This window comes from Oryzias latipes, chromosome 21 (genome assembly GCF_002234675.1).
Source record: "Oryzias latipes chromosome 21, ASM223467v1".
Lineage (NCBI taxonomy): Eukaryota > Metazoa > Chordata > Actinopteri > Beloniformes > Adrianichthyidae > Oryzias > Oryzias latipes.
This window is the reverse complement of record NC_019879.2, coordinates 28,060,003-28,069,008: the sequence shown is the minus strand read 5'-3', so window position 1 is coordinate 28,069,008 and position 9,006 is coordinate 28,060,003. Positions and strand designations below refer to the sequence as shown.

The 9,006-nt window shown below is 42.1% G+C and overlaps 1 long non-coding RNA gene across 1 annotated transcript; it reads right to left on the bottom strand.

Moving 5' to 3' along the window:
• Positions 1-1,493: 1,493 nt before the first annotated feature.
• On the bottom strand, positions 1,494-8,343 carry LOC110017387. The gene is made up of 3 exons (XR_002292765.2): positions 6,274-8,343; positions 5,245-5,326; positions 1,494-4,038 (listed from the first exon to the last, which is right to left on the bottom strand). It is a non-coding gene; the product is annotated as an uncharacterized LOC110017387 (long non-coding RNA).
• Positions 8,344-9,006: the final 663 nt, after the last annotated feature.

Below are 9,006 nucleotides of genomic sequence, written 5' to 3'. Positions count from 1 at the left end.
CCCCCCTCCTGGGCGGGGGCGGCGGGCCCCTGCCTCGCTCCTCCCTGGACCAACCGTTGGCCGGGCGGATGGCTGCCTGGAGTGCGGAGTGGGTCTCCCTTGGGGGGTCCTGGCCCGTACCTGGGGTTGGGGCGGGGGGATGCCCGGAACTCCTGGGTGGTGGTGGGGTGCTCGTCTGGGGCTGTGGGCGTCCTTCTCCGGTGGGGCCCTGCGTTGGGTTCTCCCGGCGCGGCGGGGGGGCTGCTCTCCTGGTTGGGCTGGGGCGGCGCCCTCTTTCCCTCCGTGCCTCCCTGCTCTCTGGCTCTGGGGGCCTTGCGGCGGCCCTGCTGGCCCTGGCCTGGGTGGCGGGCTTGGTCGCCCGGGCGGCGGTTGTTCCCTGCCGGTTCCCGTGTGGTGTTGGCGGGAATCCGGCTGCCGCTGCTGGTGCGGTGGGGGTCTTGGGGTGGGGATGGCTGGGCACTCTCCCTCCTTCTTTTCACGTTCCACCATCCATTTTAGAAGAACATAAACACTCACCTGAGCACAGGTGTCAGCTCAACAGACTGAATGACTGAAATATTTCACACTAGTTGGTTTTAAGGCATAAGTATGCGTGTGAACACTATCTGTTTTGTGTACATGTCGACAGGTGGACATTTTTGCAACTAACAGGTGTGTTTATAACATTTGAGTGTGTGTGTGGACAGGCTCCGCCCTTTTTTTTTTGTTTGTTTTTTGTTTTTTTTTTACATTTGAACCTTACCATAATGATTAACAACCAGTAAACTTGTTGCTTTATGCTGCTTCATGGTCTTATCCCCCTTCCCCTCCTATTATCACCCCCTACCCCCCCTCTCTCTAACGTCCCTCTTTCTTCTTCCCCTCTTTCCTTTTCCGTCCGGTCCAACACCAAAGATTTTCAGACATGTTTGAAATTAATAAAGTTTGGCCTCAATTACAAAAGGGGTTTATTCAGACATACCTTTGGTTTGTCTGAAGATTAATAACCCCTCTTGTTAAAGTAAAATATGTCCAACCCAAGAGGCCCTCAGCTCTCATCTGTCTGCCTAGCTGTTGGACAGGACAAGTTAAAAAAAAAAAAAAAAAAAAAAAAAAAAAAAAAAAAAAGAATTACTTGTCAATTTTTACTTTGATTTTGCTCCTAAATTAATCTAAGAGTGTAATAAAAAATATTCCAGTAAACTCAAAAGTATTCTGCATTTTTTTACAGCAATGGAAAGAAAATCACAAAAATGGAAAATACAAATAAATATTATTAAATTAAAAATAAAAAAAATAAAAAAAAAATTTAAGTAATTTCCCTTCATCAACTGAATTAATCTATTTTATGACAAAAAAGAAAGAGTAAAAAACAAATACATGGAATAAAATAATACATTTGATAAAGAACTGTGTTTTCAAAACAGTTTGTTTCAGTAAATAACTTTAACCTTAATTTTGACCTACCGGTAATTGACCAAGGAAACGATATATTTGTTATTGATCTTTAAGGCTTTGTCATTCAACTATATAGTTCAGTTTGACTTTTTTTCCTCATTCTTGTTTTTTTTACTTTCTTTTTTGCAGTTTTATCACACATTTTTATCTTTTTTTAAAAACAATATTACATTAAAAAAGACAACTATTGTACAGTAGCATGATGGTTCTTAGCAGTAAAGGACAAGGTGTGCCATATCAGAAACGTTAAGAAAAAGAAGAAAAGAAAAAAAAAGAAATGTTAAAGACGCGACACGGTCGCCTCATTTCTGCGACATTAAGTTCTGATAACTCAAAGGCCATTTCAGTCAGGCAAACTCATGCAGTAGAAATTTTACATTCATAAGTTGGCATTCACAATCTTTTCGTTTGGCTTTAGGCTCCGTACAATTCCATGAGATAATTTTTTCCATAAAACTTTTGGGTAATAACCCCGAATGTAGCCCACAGGTGGAAGCCGGGGAGGAGGGTTGGGCGACAAATGCAGCGATTGCGGTAAGGAAGAGAATGAACGGCTGCACACCTGGACTTAAATAGGACACTGAACAGGTGAGTTAATTACTACCGCCCTAGGGGAGTAACCGTAATACTGCAGAGTCTACCTGCCTGAAAGGCGAACTCGTTCGCTTATTTTTCTGCTTTTACCATGGTCACATATCAAATAAATGCATTTTCAATAAATTATCAGTACTTTATTCTTAGTATTTTCTAAGTTTTAATCATTTTTCACAAAACGTGGAGTATCTGATACGGGGCTCAAAGTGTTGTCATGGTAACGGCTACAGAGCCTGCATCGACCTCGCTCCGAAGCAGCGGAGGAAAGTCGTTTACACGCCGATCGATATTGATGAATTCAGCAAAGTATCATTTCAGAGGGAAAGTTCACCTCTTCCTGCTCGTTTTAGTCCGGATGATGAAGCAAAAGTTTCGATTCCTCCTCGTGTCTCATCTCCTCCTACTTAGATTCTCCTCTCGTTCTGCTGCCGCCCAGACTTCAAGATGATCCAATTAACCAAACAGGTTAAAGAAAACTACAAAGTGACTCATCCTTTCTTCTGTCTCGTGATAAACTGTGGACGTGTTACCAATTGGCGAACAGGCCAGCATGGTGATTGGATTAATTGGATTAATCTGCGCTTTTCCATATGCTCACAACGTTTATAATGTGTCCATCATTCATTCACTCCTCCTTCATGCTTGGTGATGGTAGCTACTGATGTAGCCACAGCTGCCCTGGGGCTACAGTGATACAGAACATTTAGACTGAGTGACTGGAACTTCTGTTTTAGGCGTTCCTTATAACTTTTTAATTCCCACCTTGCAGCAAATCAGAATCAAGTAGCGATCCAGACCATGGTACAACTCTTGTGCTATATTGTGGGGCCCAGATGACCCCACCCTTACTTTGACGTGTTCTCCTCTACCATGACAAAGGTGGATAAAGGTGGAAAGATTTCATGTAATCCATGGACACCAGTGAAGATCACAAATCATTGAAGAAAAAAGGTTCAGAGCACTGTCTAGTGGGTCTAGATGACCCAACTCCCAATGTTAACGTGACTTGTAGGCACATTAACATTGGGAGGCCAAGGGGTAAGTAAGGTGTAATGCCCATGGAGGTGTGCATTATGTGAGATAATGCCTGACTCGGCGTGCATTGTCAGAAATCAACGGAAGCCTGAATACGGCGCCATCCATGCTGGTCCAAATGGCGCCTGAATCCGCCTCATGTGATTGAAGCCGACAGTAAACCGCTTTCAACGGGTGACGGTCCAGTTCTCAGATATGGTCAATGGTTCTGACCCACAAGAAAGGAACCGGCTGGACTTCTTTTCATGGAACCAGACTAAATCTGATGGAAGTGTGAGGCTTTTGTTGTTTTCTGTCTCCGACAGTGACAGCTGTTCCAAACGGAAACTGGCTTTTCTGAAGAACCGGTGACGAGTCTGTGAGAAGACGAAGAACGACCCTGAACGACGGACGCTGCTCCCTTCCAGGGTTTGATGATTCACTCGTCTTCTCTAAGCCGCCAGCCGCCTCCCCACAGCCCCAACGGCCCTCCCATCATCAGAAGACGTCTGCAGCTCATCCGTCTGTAACGACGCCCCTGAGGCGCACACACGACCAGCAACCCCCCCCCACTTTTAAGAAAAGGCGTACAGAAGCTCCATTGGGACAAAAACAGAACGGCCAAAGATAGTTTTTAAAATAGTGAACAGTTATCCAACTGGAGGTTATGGGATATGTGCTGTCGGACAATAACCTCTAAAACGTCATAATTGTGAGATAGAATTTGACCCAAATGGGCTTCCATACATGTGTGGTGTTCTCCTCAGCCCTCAGGACAGCCTGGATCACCCCCCACCCCCCATCCTCCGCCGCCGCCGCCTTCTGCTGTGATTACATTTGTCGGAGGATGGAGTTTGTGAGCGGCGTGGGGATGACTCGGTCACTCGTGCGCTTTCCCGCTCCCTCCGGCGTCTTCTCCAGCTCTCTGATGAGCTCACAAACTTTTCACGTTTCCGTGGCACTCAGCTGCGGTGATCTCTGAGATCCGTTTCACTGCAAGGGAAAAGCTTCAGGTTCTCAAAACATCTTAAAAGGGTTCCTGGGTTTTCTGAAATAGATCAAAAATGATTTAAAACAGAGGAATCCAAACTTTCGTCTCTCACAACCTTCATTTCACTCTAAAAATCATCACAAAACGACTAAAAAATCGGAAAAAAAGTGGGTACCGAACCCAAATGAACCAATAACGGCCACATAAATACACAGCAGGTACTACATAACCTCCCTGTAAGTACAACAAAAGTACCATGTACATACCACTGAAGTACCCTGGAAGTAGCGTGCTGTAGAAGAAATGCTACAAAACCTCGAAGCCAAAACGAGCCAAACCGGGCAAAGAAACCCAGATTTAGTTCTATTCATATTGAAGTCAAACTTGCTGCTATTCGGCGACCTCGCTTCGATTTGATGGTGAGTTACCTGAAAAAAGGGCTAAAAAGCTGAACAACGCCAAAACAATGGCGTCCGTATCGCAGAAAAATGACGACATCTGTGCAATCGGCACTGAAATGAGCATAAAACGTTTGCCCGTCCCGGGTCCAGAGTGACTAACAAACCCATGAGGCACGTCTTTGGACTGAACCGGACAGAATCCGGGAAGAGAACACTGCAGACCGGGGTTTGAACCAGGATCCTCCACCGTGAACCAAGACCGCTCAGCACCGCAGCCCCAAAAAACCAACATTTCAAACGGGCTTCAGAAATCTGTGCATTTTATTTATGGCAGCTGCATTGACAACAAAGACCCCCGCCACATGCGCGAAAAGTCACCAAAATTTGCACACACTTTCGGAACTTTCGGCAAAGGGAACGACACCCCCCTCAAGACGATGACATCACGGCGAGTGATACCGTAAAAAAAAGAATCGTCAGGAAATCACGTATGGGGCAAAAAAAAAGAATATTTTAAAATACAGTTTCGTAACGAAAACTCACGTGTCGAAGATCTCCAAAGGAAGTTTTGAAATGATTACGGGAACGCCACACGACCTACGGCTTGGCGGCCATTTTGTGGCGAACTGTGAGAATTGGCGATTTTCGTGGTTTTCGACAATATGGGAAGACGACATTTAAGTTTGTGCGATTTTCACGAAATCTCACATACATGCCGCCAGCTCAAGTCTACAAACAACACAGAGGTTTCGTTGACCTTTGACCTTGGAAAGAGGGCGCCATCTTGAATTAAAAAAAAAAAAGTACCTTCAGTTGCAGATTCAAATGAAAACTCGTCCTGCGGTTTTTTATTGATCGCCTCGTAGCTTCTCAGGCATCAGGTTAGCTACTGTGGAAAAAAGGAAAATGTTGGAATTAGAAGTGGCAGATTTTGAACGGCGTGCGTGTGGCGAGTTCGCAACTGTTGCGATCTTAGTTAGCTAGCGCATTTTTGATCAGAATGTGGTAAAAAATTTGTTATACAACCCCCTGGCCCACGCTGGACAAAACGATGTAACATACGAGAAGATCACTTTAGGAATGTGGGCGTGGTCACTAACCTAGTTAGCATGTATAGCATCTTTAGCGATGTGTTTTCCTAACTCAGTTGATGATGCGGATCGCAATGCTAGTACGCCGCAGTTAGCCCTACAGAAAGGGAAGGGGGAGTTAGATGTGCTTACTGGCTGCTCAGCAAGTGGGGTTGGTGGGTGGTGAGAGCGGTGGTGGTGCGTAGAGGTGGGCGGCGAGGGAGGGTAGCGCCTGTGGGCCATACGATGCCGCTCAATGCTTTAATTTATTATTTTTGCTTAAAACAAACCAAAAAACAAGTTTCAGGATCAAAGAGACTGAAAAACATCACACTTTGTTCCAGTTCAGTTACTTTAACTTTACTGTATCCACGGAGGCTTTGATGAAATGACTTTTTATAAATTATTGTTATTATTTTTTTTACTGTTGCTTTATTTAAAATGTCTGAGTACAGTTAATAGAGTTTTATTATTTCTCTGGTTTGTCTTGACATGGTGAAGCCTTTTGTGACAGTAAAAAGTGTTGTTTTTATTTATTTATTTATTTTTTCCCCTCCTTTTCTTCTCTGTCCGGTCCAACAAAAAACATTTACAAATATAATCAATATAAATAAAGTTTAGGCTTAATTACAAAAGGGGTTTATTCAAATATACTCCTCGTGTGTCAGGAGCTTCATTACTAGAGGCCTTCAGCTCTTTTGCTCAGCTGTTGGAAAAGTTAGAAAAGAAATACAAGAAAAAAAAAGTTTTATAAATAAAGATTTACTTCCTGACTTCGTCAGCCTCCCGTCATCACATCAGCTCCTCGCCCCACCGACCATGTGAGGAACGGATGTTTGTGCGTGACTCAGGGAGCCGCTCGTGTGGAAAAAGAAGCAAACGTGGCGTTCTGAACGCTCGCCGGATGCAGCTTCACCGTGACGACTCCGTCTGTCAACAACAACAACAGCTGCAGGGAGAAAACATCCCAGCTGACGTGAAGCAAACCTTCCTTCTCATGAACACAATCATCTTCCAGCAGCGGCTGACCTCGTTTAAGGGGCGCTCTTTACTTCAGACGCCGGTGCTTCGCCCAGAGACGGTTCCCCTGTGGCGCCACGCCTTCTGGCATCTGGGGCTTGTGGCAGTTTGTTGTCATGATTGACTTTTTTTCCACACATTTTACGTAAAACAAGGACAGGGGCGCCGATTCAGTCAGGCTGCTGATCCAGACGCTGAACCATGAGGGGAAAAGTGAGATCCTCCGAGGTCGACCGCTGTACCACAGCGTCATCCTTCACATTATTGATTTAGATTAGAATTTAGGAACAAACGTGCATTTTTATGATTATTTAGCATTTCTGAGATCGGTTTATTTTTAGAAATCTCACAGTTTTATGAATAAAGCTTAAACAGGAACAAAAACAAGTCTCACGTTGATCAATCTTCCACACATTCAGTTTTTTGTTTTGTTTTATTTATATATTTGAATAATTTACCTTTAGTCATTTTCATAATTATTTTTCTATTCTGTTATTTTTTTTTAGCTCTTTTGGAAGATTATTAATACATTAGACAACTGGATTTTAATAATAAAAGGTGTTAAAATAGGATTTATTGCTGAATTTGTTGCTTTTTTAATCTTTTTCTGTTTCTTTTGTCCATCATTCTGTGTTATTTTCATTCCTTTAGTGTTTTTCTCACTAATACAGTTGGAATCTGTGGGTTTTTGGGGTCAGAAGCTGCTGTTTGAGACGTAAACATAAAAAAACCACCACAAGACGGCTCCCCTTCAATCAGGATCACATGACCTGAAAGGAATTGATTAGTTATCGATTACCATCCAGAAACCCTGTTTTTAATGAATTCTTTATGAAAAAACAGGAACTATTCGATTTGAAATGTATAAAATGAAGAATTTAAGCATTAAGATTTAGTTCCTTTTTGTCTTCGTAGCTAAAACGTTAAAGTATTTATAAAACCTTTTGTTTTTTGATGTCAACAGGATTTTTCCGTTTTTGGTTCTTCTATTTGTTTACTTCTTTCTGCTTTTATTTTGAAACAGTTTGACTTTTGTTTCCTTTTTGTGTTTCGTTCTCTGACATTTCTAGTCTGTTTTTCGCTCCACACTCAGACTGAATCCTCTGCTTTTGAACTTTTCTTCTGCGAGAAAATCCACCTGAAGCTTTCTGAGCTGCTCTGACGTTTCCTGGCGTCTTCATCCAAAAAACAAAACAAAAAAAAAACATAAAAAATAAGGAAAATACAAAAATAAAGTTGAAGTTAAAGCTATTACATTTTCTCCCAAACAGATTCTCCGGTGTTTTTCCGCAGATAGAACAGAATGTTTTGCCCCACCTGGGGTTTTTGCCCTTTGGGGGAAATGTAGGTCACACACTGGAAAAGTCATGACCTCGTCTGACCCCAGAATGCAGACATGAGGAAATTCTGAACAGGAATCTGAAAAAAGACCCAAATATTTCAGTCTTCTTTGCCGAAGGTGATTAAATAAAAACAACTGAGGATTTTTCTTTTTCTGCTGATCTGAGATCAAAAAGACGTTCGCCAAAAAAAAGAGAAAAAACAGACGAATAATCGAGAAATTCTCACCTTAAGAGGTGAAAATAAAGTGATAGAAGTGAAAGGAAAGCAAATGATACAAATCAACATTTGAGAAATGTTCAAATGCAGTTAAGACTGACGGAGAACAAAACAATAAACTGAAGAATTAGAGAATAAAAAAGGTGCAATAAGAAGAACTACATCTGTTAAGATTACTATAGATTACTACAAGTTCAGATAAATAAATAACAGCAAACTCATTGCTAAATGTTAAGTCCGCCAAAAGAAAAGGAAAAAAAAAGATTACACGTAACCCTTGTGCTATCCTAGGCACTTTAACGTTGGGAGTTGGGTCATCTAGACCCACTAGACAGTGCGCTAAACCCTTTTTCTTCAATGATTTGTGATCTTTACTGGTGTCCATGGATTACATGAAATCTTTCCACCTTTATCCACCTTTGTCATGGTAGGGAGAACACGTCAATGGAAGGGTGGGGGTCATCTAAGATAGCACAAGGGTTAAGCTTTCTAAATCAGGCATGTCCAAAGTCCGGCCCTGGGGCCAAATGCGGCCCTCGTTCAAATTTTCCTCATGCTCAATGATGTGCAGTCCCCCCCCCCCCTCCCCCGGCACTAAAATGTCTGAAAAACCAGTAAAACTAGTAAAATAGAAACCAAACTGAACAGGGATTTCGAAACGCTAAACAATACAAAGAACCAAAAAGAAACGGAATAAAGTCCACAAATAAAGGAGAAGAAAAGCTATAAAGCAGGAAAAATACAGTATAAAATAGTATTGTCTAATAATTCATAAAACTGTTAAAGGAAAACATTAAATACTAGGAATTGTAAAATAACGTTTAAGTCATGTGTTTGTTTTATTTTATTTTAGCCTTTCTTCTATTGTTCTTGTTTTACTTACACGAAGAAACTAAAATAAAAAATATTCCTAAAACCA